This window comes from Fukomys damarensis, unplaced genomic scaffold, assembly GCF_012274545.1.
Source record: "Fukomys damarensis isolate Sample0158 unplaced genomic scaffold, DMR_v1.0_HiC HiC_scaffold_13, whole genome shotgun sequence".
NCBI lineage: Eukaryota > Metazoa > Chordata > Mammalia > Rodentia > Bathyergidae > Fukomys > Fukomys damarensis.
The window spans coordinates 25,480,479-25,496,489 of record NW_022900925.1 but is presented as its reverse complement, the minus strand read 5'-3'; the positions used below and the strand labels follow the sequence as shown (position 1 = coordinate 25,496,489).

Below are 16,011 nucleotides of genomic sequence, written 5' to 3'. Positions count from 1 at the left end.
CCTCTCCTCTCCCCACTTCTGTTCCTCCTTCTTCTTGTGCTGGAGATTGAATCCAGAACCTTTGTACTAAGCTCCATCCTCCAGTCATTTTATTTTTTATTTTGAGACAAGGTCTTGCTAAGTTGCTAAACTGGCCAGGTTTGTGATCCTCTTGATTCACCCTCCTAGAGCGCTGGAATTCCAGATGTGCACTACTACACCTGGCTTTCTAGCTTCTGAAGATACAAGTGAGATCAGTTATTTGAATCTTTCTTCTTTCCTAATATTGGCTATTAGAATGTAAAATTTCTTCCTAGCCAAAATATTTCCCAATTGTGTTTTCTTCTTTTACCCATGGTTTAATGTATATACTTTAGTTTACAAATATCTGGAGATCTTAAATATATCTTTCTTTTATAGATATCTAATTAAATTGCATTATTGTCAGAAAATATATTTTGTACGACAAGTCATTTTGAATTTATTGAGACTTGTTTTATAAGCCAGAATATAGTCTATCTTGATAAATGTTTCACGAGCATTTAAATGGAACATGAATCTGGCTGTCGTTAGTTGGCCTGTTCCAGGTTGGTTGATAATATTGTTCAAGACCTATGTAACCATGTTGATTTCAGTCACTTTGTGTTAGTTATTGAAAGAACTTTTGAAATCTCCTTTGTGGTTATGAGTTTGTTTCTACATTCGGGTTCATAATTTTTTTGCTTCACATATTTTGAGGCACTGTTGTTAGATGTGTAAACATTTAGAATTGCTGTAGCCTTTTGGTGAACTGAAATGACTCGAACCTTAAAGAACGAGAAGTCAGATAAGCAGAAGAAAAAAATGACTCCATTGCAATTGGGTTGACTCAATCAGATTTGTGTGTCTTTTATTTCATTCTTGAAAGAGTTGAGGCAGATAACATTTATTTAGCATATGTTTAAGATGCTAGAGCAGCGCTTTTCAAAAAAATAAATCTTTACTACAGTCTTATGACAAGAAGTCCATTGAACATGACGACCTAATGCAAAGATTTATTCACATGTATTTTATACATTATATGCGTGTATCAAGAAGTTTCACACACATAAAAATTACTACTTTCTGTTCAATGTCATTTTTTCACAAGTAGGATTTTGTTTATAACTATTAAAAATCTGGATTTTGAACAGACTCTTGGGGTGATACTTCATGTCCATCAGCTCCTGCAGCTTTCGCTCTGGTCACATCTCTAGTAACTATTTTAGAGCTACTACCTTCTCCATGAGGCTCCTTTTCCGAGGTCCAACCTGGGCGTCAGCATTTTTAATTTCCTAACCAAACATCATAAAGAGGATACGGAGACTGGCAAGCTTTTTTATGTTTTTCCCGATGCTGTCTGAAATCGGTCCTTTCTTTCCAGTACCGGAGATCAAACTCGGGACCTTGCGCTTGCGAGGCAGGCATGGTGCTGCGGAGCTTCGTCCCTGGAATCTATTTATTGGCCACTTCCGTCAGGTCATTTAGCTGCACCTCTTGGGTCATCCTCTTCCGGATCTGGTGCCCTGGTTGGTGCTGAGTGTTAAGCAGTCTCCTGTATTCTGTATCTGAATGTCGCATTACTTCAGTAAAACCAACACAGAACAGAGGAAATATCCCTCAATGTGAGCTTCGATCATGGTCCGCCATTTTTTGACCCTGGAGCACATTTTGTCACAGATAAGATCCATGCCATGGAAGTTAGCCGGGCAGTTTTTTCCCTGAATATCTTCAGTAATTAGCTTGAATTTTCTAAATGCAATGTCATCATTCTACAGGTCAGCCAGGTTCACTTCAAACGCACTACCTTTGAGCCCATCAGATGCGGTTTTGGCTCCTAAGGCCTGATGACTAGTGTTTTTCCAGTATTCCTTATATTGAACATAGCCAGTGTCTTCGAGTCATACCAGTCTTTCTTAGAAAATGGATCAACCACTCTTCTTGGCTCTGTGTTGCTGCCTTTCGTTAAGCACTTGTGATTACAAAAGACTTGTGCCATGTGCTGCTCAGAGAGACAAAAGGGCCAATGTCACTTGTTTGTTTCTTTATTCGAGACAGGGTCTCAGTCTGTAGCTCAAGCTGGCCTCAAACTGGTGATGATCTGTCTGCCTCAGCCTCCCAAGTGCTGGGATTATAGGCAGGAGCCCAAATACCTGGCTTTGATGTCAGTTTTTAAACTAGTACTAATCATAACCCCTTAAATTGTTTTAGTGACCAAGTGATTGATGGCACTTGCAGGTTGAGAAAGACCACACAAGGAGAATAGAAATGTGAATAGCCTAGTTACGTCTTCGAGATCTTACATTTGGGGCTGGGGATTTGGCTCAGTTTCCACTGCCTGCCTTCGCAAGTGCAAGGGCCCAAGTTTGATCCCTGGTACCAAAAAAAAAAAAAAAAAAAAAAAAAAAAAAAAAAAAAAAAAAAAAAAAAAAAAAAAAAAAAAAAAGAAACCTTACATTTAACAGAAGAGGCATTCACATAAACAGAATATAATAAACTGTGAGATGACACAGGCACTGTGGGGTAGTAGGGCTGGGGAGGGGGGAGAAAAGGAGTTACAGGTGTCACCACCAAGAGAGAAGAATAAGAGCTTCAAGGGGTAAGTAGAGAGTCGTTGGGAGATGAAGCTAGAGGGACAGGAGCCAAGTCAGTAGGGTAAGGAAAAGCCATCAGAAGGTTGTAAGAAGTGATGTGAGCAGAGGGGCATTGTAGAGAGATCACTCTGGCTATTGAGGAAAAGGTAGTTGGGAGAGGCACAAGACTGGGGACAAAAGGTCAGGTAAGGAACAGTGAAAGCCTGAGTGGACTGAATCAGCAACAGTGATTATTTTGAGATGAAATGAAAGTAAAGGTGACCGAATAATCGGTCTCGGGTAGGAAATGATGATGAGGGTAGGAGAGGAGATTATAACGTGATCCCATCCATGCTTGCAGCCATCTGAGTCAGAGACAACTCATAAGGAGTGCTAGGTGCTGGAGACCCAGTGGTGGGCCAAGCAAACAGCCATTCTGACCCCCGTGAGGTCAGCCAGCACTGGGACATGGCCCACACATTGTCATGTACATGGACATCAAGAATGATTCCATGAACAGACACATACATATTGTGATAACTACTACAAAGGGAAGGAACAGAGTCCTCTGAAAGAGAAGAGCAATCTAAACCATCTCCCAGTTAGAAGATAAAGAAAGGCAGTTGGTTTAGGCCCGAAAAGGCCACCAGGCAGATGGCTGAAAGGGGAGACTTAGGGTATGTGGAGGAGCAGTGTGTTTGATGTCTGAGACCAGAGAGAGAGCATAATGTGTTCAGAATCCAAAGGAAGCCAGACTTGTTGGAGCTCAGTGAGGAGAACACAGAAAAACAAAGCTGCAAGGCATCAAGAACCAGATTATGAAAGGTATTACAGGCTCGTTAGGATTTTTAATTTTCTTCTAAGAGCAATAGAGAGCAGCTGAAGAGTTTCAAAGCAAAGAGTGTCATCATTAGATTTGAATTTTAAAGGATCAGTGTGATTGTCATTTGGACAATAGATTGAAGGATGATAACAATGGAAGGATGGAAGTTTTTTCAGGGGTATGAATGAGAAAGGATATTTTTAAAAAATGAAATGAGCCAGCTACAGTGCCTATAATCCCAGGACTTTGCGAGGCTGAGGTAGGAGGATGGCAGGTTCGAGTCCCACTTGGGCAACTTAGCAAAATCTTATCTCAAAAAATAAAAAAGGATAGGGATGTAGCTTGGTGTGCGGGCCCTGGGTTCAACCCCAGCACCACAAAACACATACATACATGGCCTGGGGTTGGGGATGTAGATCAGTGGTAGAGTGCCTATCTGTCACCCACGAGGCCTTGGGTTCAGTCCCTAGCACCACACATAAGAAAAATAGTTATAATTAAAAATACTTAATAATAAACCTTGAATTAGAAGTGATGTCAGAATACTTGTATTGAAGTGAATAGAGGGGCTGAGGATTTAGCTCAGTGGTGCTGCTGCCTGTCTGGCAAGCACAAGGTCCTGAGTTTGATCCCTGGTACAAAAAAAAAGTGAATAGAGCCAATATTTATTTGGGAAATAGAATCAACAGTACTTAATGTCAAATAAAATGTGTGGGAAAACTAGAAGAATTATAGTTCTTTGGTTGCAAGATATAAAAGCCAAGTCATCTGACTAAAAACATGATTTTTTAGAAGATAGATACTAGAAAACTCAAAGAATTGAAAGTTTAGACAGCTAGGCTTAGAAAAAACAGGAACCAGGTCCACAGGAGCTGCTCATCTGGAATGGAAGGGGAGAGAGGAAGGATGTTTGTAGAAAGGAAAGAAGTTTTACATTAAGTTGGACAGGGAGGGCAGAGCATAGAAAATACTGCCTAGACTTAGAGATCCCTGGGAAGTTAAGGCTGACCATTTTGATATTAGAAGAACAAAGAAAAGTTCCAGAAAAAATACCTCGACTAGCTGAATTTAAACCAGATGGTTGGCCTTTGATATATCAAGACAATAAAAGTCCTAGACTGCAGAAGGAACCTGTATTTGCACCTGGGAGCCCCATTAGCTTTTCTAAAGAGAAAATAAGATATCTTGGCTTAGAGTCCTCAAGAGTGCACAAAATTTAGTGAAGGAAATTTCTACACACACACACACACACACACACACACACACAAACACACACACACACACACACACACACACATACACACACACACCACCCCCTGGCAAAGTTAAGACAGTGTTTGTGTGGGAGATTGAGTTTGGGATAGGCAAAGAAGCATCAGATACGCATTACAAGAGGAGACCAAGAAGGAGACCTCCTTCTCACAGACAGTAGAGATCTCACACTTGAAATCACAAATGTTTGAGCCAGGAGCGATGGCACATGCTTATTATCAGCTAATTGGGAAGCAGGAGGGTTAGGAGATCAAGGCCAGCCTGGGCAATTCATCAAGACCCTGTCAAAAAATAAAAAGGTCTGAGGATGTAGCTCAATGGTAGAGCACCCCTGGGTTCAATACCCAGTACAAAGGAGGGAGACCCACAAATATTTAGTAAACTTTAAGAGTTTATAGGGTTTGATTGATGGAAACATTTGCTCAAGGACTTACGCTCCTTAAAGATTTTCTGTCTTAAAAGAAATTAAATAGGTCAGGGGCACTCTTCTACAAGTGGAAAAGAAGCAGTTTTGTTTTTGGTGCTGGGCACCAAAACTACACCTTATACATTGGGCAAAACTCTACCACGGACTAATATCCCCAGTCCCTGGGAGCCAACAACTTCTAACCATTTGCATTTACATTTCTCTTGGACTCTCTTGAAGTCTGAAAAACAGTTTCTTTAGTTCTCCCACTATCAAAACCATTAACTTCAGCTTCCCAGTGACCTCTTAGTCCAGGCAGTATTTTTCTTTTCTCTTTTCCTTCCTACACTATATCCTCCCTTCCTCCCTCTCTCCCCATCTCCCCCTCTCCCCTTCTCCTTCCCTTCCTTCTCTGATCCAAGTGAGCGATGCCATAGGACATGAGGTCTGAACCAGCTAGTGCTCCTTAGAGATATTCCATCACTGAGGGTGACTTCGAGACCTCAGGGCCTGCCACATGCCCCTAGAGATTAATGCATCTGATCATCCACCCAGGGACCGTGAAGAGGAGCGGTATCAGTACTCAGGGCAGAGATCTAGCTATGGCACTTTCTGGAGAATGAACTCAGCATAGGAAACTGTGGTCTTTAGGAAATTGGAATTTGTCTCTAATGAAGGGATGGTTTTATCTTTGAATCTCTCCGCAGAAATAGCTCCACTCTCTGGGTACAGCTCCAGAAGGTGCATTCATACAGAAGATCAATCTGGGTAAATGGGAACTGCTCTAGTAAACGGCTCTTTTCACAACATCTCAGGGGCAGAACTAATGTGGAAAGATTTATCCTTCCTGCTTTAGTGACCGTGATCTTTTTATCTTCTAACACTCAATCGGCTATCAGGTGCTTTCTTAGACTGCAACTTCTCTTCCTGTCTGGAGCTGGAATCTAACTATGCTTCAGTTTTCCCTCTTCACTCACTATTGATCCTCGTCCCAGATCACACCCCAGCAGCCTGCAACTGTGGACTGAAACTCTACCTTGTTAATACCACTGTCTGTGCGTTTATTGTTATTGTTGCACTGCTACTACCTTGCTCTTTCCCTGTCACTTGACCGTGCTGTTCGCTTGATCTTACTGCAACCTCAGTTTGTCCACACCATAGCGAGACTAAGCTGGTGTCTACCAGTATTTGTGGGCAGGTAGAAGAGTGAAGCTTGCACTGGTTGATAACTCCCCACTGGTTTTGGAAGTCAGCCTCGCAATTTAACCAGTGAACACTTTTTAAAAGGATGCAATGTCTAAAAAATATGATAAGTACTGAATAGGAGGACAATGCAATGAAAAATCTTGGTTCTTGCCTTCTGTGCAGTTTACTGTGCAGTGAGGGGAAGGGGAATATATACTATTAAATACAGTGTAAGTTTATGTAGGAAAACAAGCCCACGAAACACATAGTTATACAGAGAGAGGAGTAGCCAGACAAGGATCAGGAGGCTTTCACAAAGGAGTTGGACTAGAACAGGAGGATTGCAAGTTCAAGCCCAGCCTGGGTATTCAGTGACTTAGCAAGACCTTGTCTGAAAATAAAAAATAAAAACAGGCCTGAGGTGTAGGTCAGTGTGAAGGGTTTAATCCTCAGGACTGAGAAACAAGAAGAGCAAACATTTACGTATTACTAGATATCAGGTGCTTTACATTTCAAAATACATTATTAAAATTTTAATCTGTAACTGCAGAGGGGAGAGCATCAAGCTTAACTTGGAAATTCTTTCTCTTCTGTAAAGAGGAAGGGTTGGACTAATACTTTTGCATTATCAAGTCAATCAGGAAACGGCCTAAATTAGCCCATAACTGAAGAAGTAGGTCCTCTGACTTCACAGAGTTGCCCAGAAATAAGGTCTTCCATGTTTATTCTCTGTGCTATAAATTATAGTTACTTTTCCTGCCTGTCATTATCAACCTATACTTGTATTTTTATAAATCTTGACAAGTAGTAGAGGCCTTTTTCCCATTCAAAGATTGATGTTTTGAAAGCATGTTGCTGTAGGCACAAAGGGAAAGGAAGAGCTACTTTCCCAAGCTGTGAACACAGGACAAGCCCTAGGCCCTTGGGCAGTGGCAACCAGAGAGAGAATTTAGTATTTCCTAACAGAATACAAGCTTGTAATTTTCATTTATGCATGTAGAAAGACAAGAAACCTAGACAATGTGTCTAATGCATATAGAAATTTCTACTGAACAATGGATTAAATATAATTCAACTAATATATTTCATCAGATGCAAGTGGGATAATCTTGCATGCAGATAAATACATAAGGGGCAGAATGCAGGGCTCCATTAATTGTGATTAATTTCAAACCATGGTTGCCTGCCTGTAACTGTAAGCAAACTGTCATTTTATGACCAGGGCCAGCCCTGCCATCTGTGGGGCTGTGAATCTCTGAGGCATATGAACTAAAGCTGGCCAGTTATGGAGATCTCTCTGGGACCACTTATATGAAATGACTAATAGGGTTAAATTAAAAAAAAATTAAGTCCAAAGAATTTTCCCAGAAGTTATGTATAAACCTTCATTATACCCTTTCCAGTTTGAATTCTTGTGTTTGAGCCAATAGGTTGGTGAAGCCAGCAGCATATACTACAGTGTACTCAGTGCTTGAATGGTTGGTATTGTGACAGTTCATATTTTTGGCTGGGTATAGAGCAATATCTTTCAAGGCAAGTGAGAATAATGAAATGCTTTTGTAGTTAAAACCACCAATTTTAATAAGATACTAGAATCATGTGATGCTTTAATACCTGTCTTCCATTGTTTAGCATGTAACGATGTATTTATCTTTGATGTCTTTTTAAAAAGTCTTCAGATCCAAGCAGCTTTGCAAAGAGAGACGATATTAATACACATTTAGAATGCACAGCTAGAAAGCCAGTTCAGGAAAGAGTGGTATGAATTAGAATGAACAGAAGACCACGTGGCAGCTTTCCATTTGCTTCGCTGTTGCTCATTCCGAGAAAGCGATGCGTGCATAATGTCTTTGGAAGGGTGATGAATTGAGAAAATTGTCTTCTGGTAAAATTCTGAGTTTTAGCGTAATCATGCCAGGAACAGAGCAGGCCTGTAATCAGCACTGAAACTTTAGGGCTTCCTAGGATGGAGATCCAGGGGAAGAGGAGTAGAGAAAAGGATTCGATGTCTTTGGGTGCTGGCTGCCTCTGCCTAGCCCTTATGTGCGTTCTCCCTCACCAGTTACACTGAAAGGAAAAAGCCCGGTGCCAGTGGAAAATAAATCCTCAAAACCTACGTAAACTCAGACCTTCTAAACCGTGGCAGTGATTTCAGAACAATGACAAGAGTCTTAATAAAGGAAAACAGGCCACCAAACTGGGAATTTTTGAATCGAAAAAACCCTCAGTGTTGACAAAAGGTATGGTTGTGGAGATTTAAGAAACTGACCACCCCTGGAGTCAGAGCCTCTGAAGTATTCTCTCCCTGGCATTCCCTTTGACTACTATTCATTTCTTTTCTTTTCCTGAAATTCCTGGCACAGTTTCAGATTTGGCAATTGGGACTAATTACGTTCTCTTGTTCACTGCAATTAGAAAACTTTGTTTCGTTTTAAAACACAAAATTTATGCGTATCCAGAAATACTATATTCCTAGCCAATTTGCTGTCATTGGGCTTAAATCAAAATCTATGAGTCGTGTAATTTTAGTTTGAATACAAATTCCACAACTAAAATTTAATTTCTCAAAAGAGGGTGATACCAGTCAGTTCTCAGCTCCTAGAATTTAAGAGATAGAAAATTCTCCAGCTACAGCTTGCTTGAAAACAGTGGAGGATTTTATTTCATTTTGTTTTACGTTTACATTTGTCCAGGTCAAAAGCAGAAACAGGAGACAGATAAACACGAGTTCTCAACTGGAGTTTGTCACTTACTACTAGCCAGGTGGCGCTGGGCAGATGATTTGTCTTTACTAAATCTCAATTAATGGGCCAGGGATTTAGCTTAGTGGTTTGGCTGCCTGCCTTGTAAGCACAAGGAGCGGAGTTTGATTCCTCATACCCCGCTAAAAAAACCCTCAATTATTGTTCGTTTGTTTATTTTTGACACGGGGGTATGACCAGATCCGGGCACATGCTAAGCACACGCTCTACCATGAGGCTGCATCCTGAGCCCACCGCCTCAGTTTTCAAGCTTGCATGCTGGGGACAATTACACTTTTATGTATTTCATACTCTTCATAGGTTAATTGTGAGGACCAAAGCAAACAAAGTTGTGTAAAGAACAAACAGGAGTCCAAGTGAAGAGGACAACTCCCGTGTACCAAAGTTTATATAACTATTAAATGATTGCTATCAGAACTTTCAAACATAAATCTGATAGTGCTGTTTCCCTACTTATTCATTTCCAGTGATTCTCTGCGGATTAGAATTTCAAAACACTGTCACATGGCATTAAAGAAAGAAATCAGTGAGGGCTGGGGATTTAGATCAGTGGCGCTGCACCTGCCTCACAAGCACAAGGTCCTAATTGATCCCCGGTACCACAAAAAAAGAAAGAAAGAAAGAGACAGAAAGAGAGACAGAAAGAGAGAGAGAGAGAGAGAGAGAGAGAGAGAGAGAGAGAGAGAGAGAGAGGAGGGGGGAGGGGGGGGGGGGGTGTCTGAAAGAAATGAGTCTTTGCCCTCCAGGCAGAGAGAGAGAGAGAGAGAGAGAGAGAGAGAGAGAGAGAGAGAGAGAGAGAGAGAGAGAGGAAGGAAGCGAGGGAGGGAGGGAGGAAGGGAGGAAGGGAGGAAAGAAAGAAATCAGTGAACTTTACATCTTACCTTGTGCTCTTTTACCACCCCTACCTGTGTATCAGCCACACTGACCAAAATGCTCTGCAGCTGGCAAACCGCACGCTTCCTCATCTCCAAGCCATGGCCTGTGGCCGTCCCCGTCTGCCAGGTGTGTTCGCTTTATCTGTCAAGCCTCAGGTGGAAGGTCATGGAGAGCAGCATTTAAGAGTGGTTGGGAGCCGGGTATGGTGATGGGCTCCTGTTTTTCTAGCACTTGGAAGGCTGAGGCAGGAAGAGCTTAAGTTTGAGGCCAGCCTGGCCTACATAATGAGACATTTTCTAAAAAAAATTTAAAACGAGTGGTTGGAATAAAACAGAGGTTAGTTTACTGCACTGCTTCTTGCTACCTAATGTGGCATTAGCAAAATTTATCTCTCTATATTTCTGTTTCTTTATCTAAAAAGTGGGGAGCATAAGAATTAGCTCATAGAATTGTGTAAATTATATGGAATAAGTAAAAATAGATTATAAGGTCTGATACACAGTAAGTAATCAATGAGTGGTAGCTATTTTTATCACTAATTTTAAATATTTCTTTTTCTGTGAAAACTTTCCTGGTACCTCAGAGTTGTTCCTTTAGCTTCATAGAATGTTTTCCCTCACTCTGGTAGCGCTGTGGGAAAACACACGGTGTTTGAAATGAAACATCTGTTCATTTATTGATTGCTTGATTGATTGATGGTCTTCTTTGGTATGCGTTACAGTAACTTTAGAAAACCGTTTAACTATAAATGCATATTACAATTATGAAGTGAATGCGTGACCCCTGTGTGGGATAATTGTATTTCAAAGTGATTCACCTGGGAACTGTGTTTCCCAGAATCCCTTTCCCCGCAGGCCCTGCCCGAGAGCAGCCGTGTGTGATTTAGGCAGAGCGGAGGCCGCAGCTCTTACTCCCGGAAAGTGTGGAGACAGAGGTGCAGACACCCCACGGGCTCCGCTTCGCGGCTCCTCAGCAGCTCTTCTCCTCAGCCGGAGTCCCTGCCTGTGAGTAACATTTCTCTGTAGAGCTCCCCATAGACTTGTCCCCAAGTCGTCCCTGTATCTCTGTCCAGCAGCCCAAAGTGCGAGGCTCCTCGGGTGGACGGACCGATGACTCCTCCGGTCTTCAGTTCTCTCTCGAGGAGCTTCACTGCCCCACCTCCTCCAACAATCTGCTAAAGTCTGATTCCCATAATGAATGCTTTGTCCTAAATCCAAAGTGGTTCGATTCCTTGATTGATTTATGATGAAACGCACCATTATACAGGGCAAGGAGTAGAAATAGCACGAGCGCCCTAGACATCCCTGGGGGGCCCTTTTCTAATCACACTCTTCTCCGGAGGTGACCATGATATGACTGCGATAGTTTCACTCTCTTGTTTTTCCTTATATTTTATTTTATTTTTTGTTTGTTTGTTTTTGGTACCGGGGATCAAACTCCAGTCCTTGTTCTTGTGAGGCAGGTGGCAGAACCATTGAGCTAAGTCCCCGGCCCTTCCTTTATGTTTTATCACACACACGCATACATGTATACGTTTCTGAAATATAGTTGTATTTTATTTGTTCTCAAATCTCATATAAATGGAATTACAGTATATTTTTCTCTTGTACCATGCTTCTTTCTTTCATTTTGGGAGGTTGGGCATTGAGACAGGGTCGTACCATGGAACTGAGGTTGGCCTCAAACTCATATTTCTCCTGCCTCAGCCTCCCAGTGCCAAGCTTACATGGTGTGCCACCATGTCTGACTCTTTTGTTTTTATTTTTTTAGTGGATAAAAATTAAATGTCTTCCCCTAGAAAGCCTTTGTAGCTTAAAAGGTTTTTAGCTCTATGACAGTATAATTGATATATTAAAAGTTGCACACATTTAATGTATACATTTTGGTAGATTAAAAAGAAAATGGTTTTGTGTTCCTTAACAGGGAAAGGGGAAAAAAGAGAATTAAGATGTATTATTCACATGTACCAATTACACATGAGGAATGTAAATATGTACTACACATGTACTGATAAAAATAAAATGTAAATTTAAAAATTACACACAATTCAATTTTATTGAATTGGACTCAGGAAGAAAAGATTGGGGAAAATTATAAATACCTAGGATTTTGTACTTGGATTGCTTCCTGAGCACCATTAAGTTCTTATCTACTTTAAATAAACTGAGACAGGAACTCACAGATGTTACACTTATGGATATGTTTAATGTGAGAAAGCTGGGGCTGAGCCAGGCATAATGGCACCCACCTGTGATCCCACACTCAGAAAGCTGAGGCAGGAGAATTGCTACAAGTCCAAGTCTGAGGCCAGCCATAGTAAGTTCAAGTCCAACCTGAACTACAGAGTGAAAACCTATCTGAAAAAATAAAACAAACAAATAAAAAACAAAAGAAAACTAAGACTGAGTATCAATAGACAGATCATACTCAAAGGGATTTTTAGGCCCTGTCTCAAAAGATTGGTACATGAGCTGGGCATGGTGGCAGACCCTGTAATCCCAAATCTCTTGGGGGGGCCCAGTCCCACGGGGCAACTTAGCCATGTCTATAAACAAACAAACAGTCTGGGGATGTAGTTCAGTGTTACAGGACTCAAGCTTCTTCGGCACCACCACACACACACACAAAGCAAATAAATCTACAGTTGTGTGCTTTAGGTCAAAATATGTTTAAGCTGCAAATTTTTTAAAAACTGTCCCCAGTTTCATCACTTTTTCACTGAACGATTGCCCAGTTCCCCAGGACCAGTCACTAGATATCACAGAAGAGAGATTCTACCGCCCTCTTGCTGGGGCATCTGTAACTCAGGGTCTTAGCTGTAAATTACATTATCTGAACCCAGGGGTTACTTCTCAGTTTCACCTTATGTGACCTCCTGGGAAACTTTGACGCTTGATGCTGCCCTCAGGCTTGCTTTTCAGCCTGCTCTGTGCTCGTGTTTCTTCTGCACAGCCCTTAAAGATGAATATGTCCCAGGGTCTGTTGGACCTTACGTTCTTTGCACTCTGCACGCACATCTTAGGTGACACGATTCTCTGCTGTCACTCACGACTCTCAAATTCATTTTGAGCCCACCTTTGTCCCGAGACACGGACTTGACAGCCAGCCAGCTCCGTGGCATCTTCGTCTGAGTCCTCTGCTGCCTCTCCATCCCAGCACAGCTAAAAGTGCACACGTCTTCTCTTCCCCTCAGGGTGACCACCGCCCTTCTCCAGTGTAGCCCCTCTCACAGAGGTCACTGTCACCCTCCTGACGCCCCAGTGCAGTGTGAGCGTCTCCCTACCTCTTCCCTGCTCTTCGTCTCTCACTTATGCTAAATCTTCAAGTCCTGCTGCTTCTATTCCCTGAGCATTTCTCAAATCCGTGTTCTCTCCATCTCAACTGCCATCATCATCTCCTAGATTTTTGTAATGATTTCTATTAGTCTCCCTGTCTCCAGTCTCTTTTTCCTAACCCCTTCTGCAATCAGAGTTGCCAGTCTCCTTTTCAGTATGTGCGCAACTCAGCAAGTCTGGGTTCTTTAACATGACTTATCCCACCTCCTATGGTCTGCCTCCTGCGGAGCTCCCGAGATTCCCCAAACACTGAACCACAATGTACTTCTTTCTCTTCCTGCTCCTTTGTCTTCTATCTGCAACAATCCTATATGCAACTCTCAAATCTCAGCTTTAAAATGCTCTCCCCAGGAATGCTTACCCTGATTGCTACCCTAGCTTAGTTCTCCCTGATCTATGTTCACATTCCAGCCCCTCTTTACTACGATTCCTTATGTAATATTTGACCTCCTAGCTGGATAAAGTCTCCCTGAAAGCGTCTGTCCCATTTGGTGTCGGATCCCCAGCCCAAAGCCTCTCGAGTAGGAGGGACTAATAAATACTTAAGGAGCGAATACAGGTTCAAACGCATTACAACTAGAGAGTGGCCTGCAGCAAGCTCTTTGCCAAGGGGGATGTTATTCCAGCCCTTGGAATTCTCTCTCGGATGCCTTTGGAACATGCGATGATATGTTCTTCTAAATACCTTGGAGCATTTACTCACATTTTGAGAACAGATCTTGGTTCAGAAGTTGCAAAATCATTTGGAGCCAAGATGGACAATCGAGTTGGGTAATACTATCATCAGAGGTGAAAAAGTATGTGTGACTAGAAATTAATAAGTCTGGCTTTTTTGTATGCCTCATAAACTGGGTCATAGGGCGATTCCAAAAGAGAAGTTCCGAAAATGTTTGGCTCCGGGAGGAATGTTAGAATGTATACGCAGCTTCCCAGCGGACTTTCTTCACAAGGGGAGCTGCTCATTTAGACATAGGCAGTCAGGAATTGTTTCAAAACTTCTCATTTCGTTTGGACACACTTTCTAGGCAAATGTGAACTTTGATAAAAGCTTCAGGAATAGCATAATACAGTAGACAGGGCCCACAAGTTAGAAGTAAATGTTTTTATTTATTGTCATTACAGTGAACGCTTACTGTGCACCTCACTTAGAAATTCATCACAATTTGGCCACATATCTCCACAGAGCAAAGTCACGTTAGCCCACCAACTTCAAACACCTCCCTAAGCAGAAATGTTTTGAAAAAATGTAGACTAATCCTATGCCAACTAGGCCAGCTCCCCAGGGCACCTGCCACTGTGAGGCTGAGTTGGTTCACTTTGTTGAAGTTAATGAGTGAGTCCCAGGCTCCCTCCACAGATGGTGGCTTCTGACCCTGGTCAGCCTTCTCAAAATATGTATGACTGGGCACAAGGGAAATTATGGTCGAGAACAGAACTGCAGAAATAAGTCTATCCTCCCTAGGAAGAGCAACAATAGTAGATCTCATTTAGATGCCCTGCTACGTGCCAGAAATTGTGCTAAGCACCACATTAACATGCAAGCGTTACTTATCCTGAAACCAAAGCAAAGAGAAGTGAACGGTTTTGCCTGTTGTCACACAGCTATCCTTCGGAAGAGCTAGACCTGGATCTCACGGTCTGCGCGATTTCGTGTTCTTTCGGCTTCGCTCTGAGTTCCGGATGAGCTGGAGCCCAGCAACCTGTATAAGCAAAGATGATAGAGTTCAGATGCACCTCTGTCATGGATTCATCTCCTGGCCCATACTCTCCACAGTGTCTCATTCTCTCCGCACTTTTATCTTCTTCCAAAGAGCATCAGAGATCTCTGTTATCTTTCTCTCGACTCTTTGCTATTCTGTTGAGTGTTTTCTGGCTGTGTTCACAGCTTCCCTCGAGACTGCCTCCTAACTTCAGTGCCCAGAAGTTGCTGTTGAGGCTCAGGTTCCCCCATCCCCAGATGACCTTCCCTGCGGAAACTAATCTTTGTCTCTTGTACAATTGCATGACACCAATATTTCCTTATGGGTATTTTTTTTTTTCCCCTCGCTGCTTGGTACCCAAGTCTGAAGTGGGAAAGGACAAGGTGGTGGCAGGGGTGTAGAGGAGTACTGAAGGACATTTCCGGTTACTAAGACTGATTGATGTCCATACCTTGTCCAAGTGTGGGCTCCAGTTAGGGTCTGGACCTTGCTACCAGACCATTAATCTCTCAGGAAGGAGAGGGACATCAAAATGCATGCCTGTAATGCCAGCTGCTTAGGAGGCTGGGGCTGGAGGATCCCAAGTTTGAAGCCAGGCGAGGAAAAATTAGCAAGGTCCTGCCTCAAAATCGACAGGGCTGGGATGGGAGCGTGGCTCCGTGGTAGAGCATTTGCCTAGTGTGTCTGAGCCCCTTGCTACAAATAAATTCCAGGACTGAACCAAAACAAAACAAAACAAAACTCCCAGGGAATGTGCCCATACCCTCATCTTGTGTATACATAAAATAAATAAAGCTTAACTAAGGGGCGTATTTTTAAGGGTATAAGTATCAGAAAATATGTCATGAGGAGAATTAGCAGAAGCCTTTAACTGCTGGTCCAGCAGTTCTCTCTCCATCCATCTATATATTTATCCAACATCTTGCTTAGAATAGAATATACAATATTATTAGTCTACTAATACTGATTTTTCCAAGGGCTCCAGAAAGCAATTTAGTAGCGGGAACTATCGTTTTCACCAAATGAATTAGGGAAAGAAATTAAGACAGGACTTGTACAATGATGTTTAGATGTCTTGACTC

At 42.2% G+C, this 16,011-nt stretch overlaps 1 long non-coding RNA gene and 1 pseudogene across 1 annotated transcript in view; one reads left to right on the top strand and one right to left on the bottom strand.

Moving 5' to 3' along the window:
* Positions 1-1,996, bottom strand: part of LOC104864079 — a 6,341-nt pseudogene extending 4,345 nt beyond the window's left edge.
* An 8,757-nt stretch (positions 1,997-10,753) lies between these two features.
* LOC117285873 overlaps positions 10,754-16,011 on the top strand; it is a 92,097-nt gene continuing 86,839 nt past the window's right edge. Inside the window, exon 1 of the long non-coding RNA XR_004516981.1 lies at positions 10,754-10,898. This is a non-coding gene — a long non-coding RNA (uncharacterized LOC117285873). The remainder of the gene's footprint in view (positions 10,899-16,011) is intronic.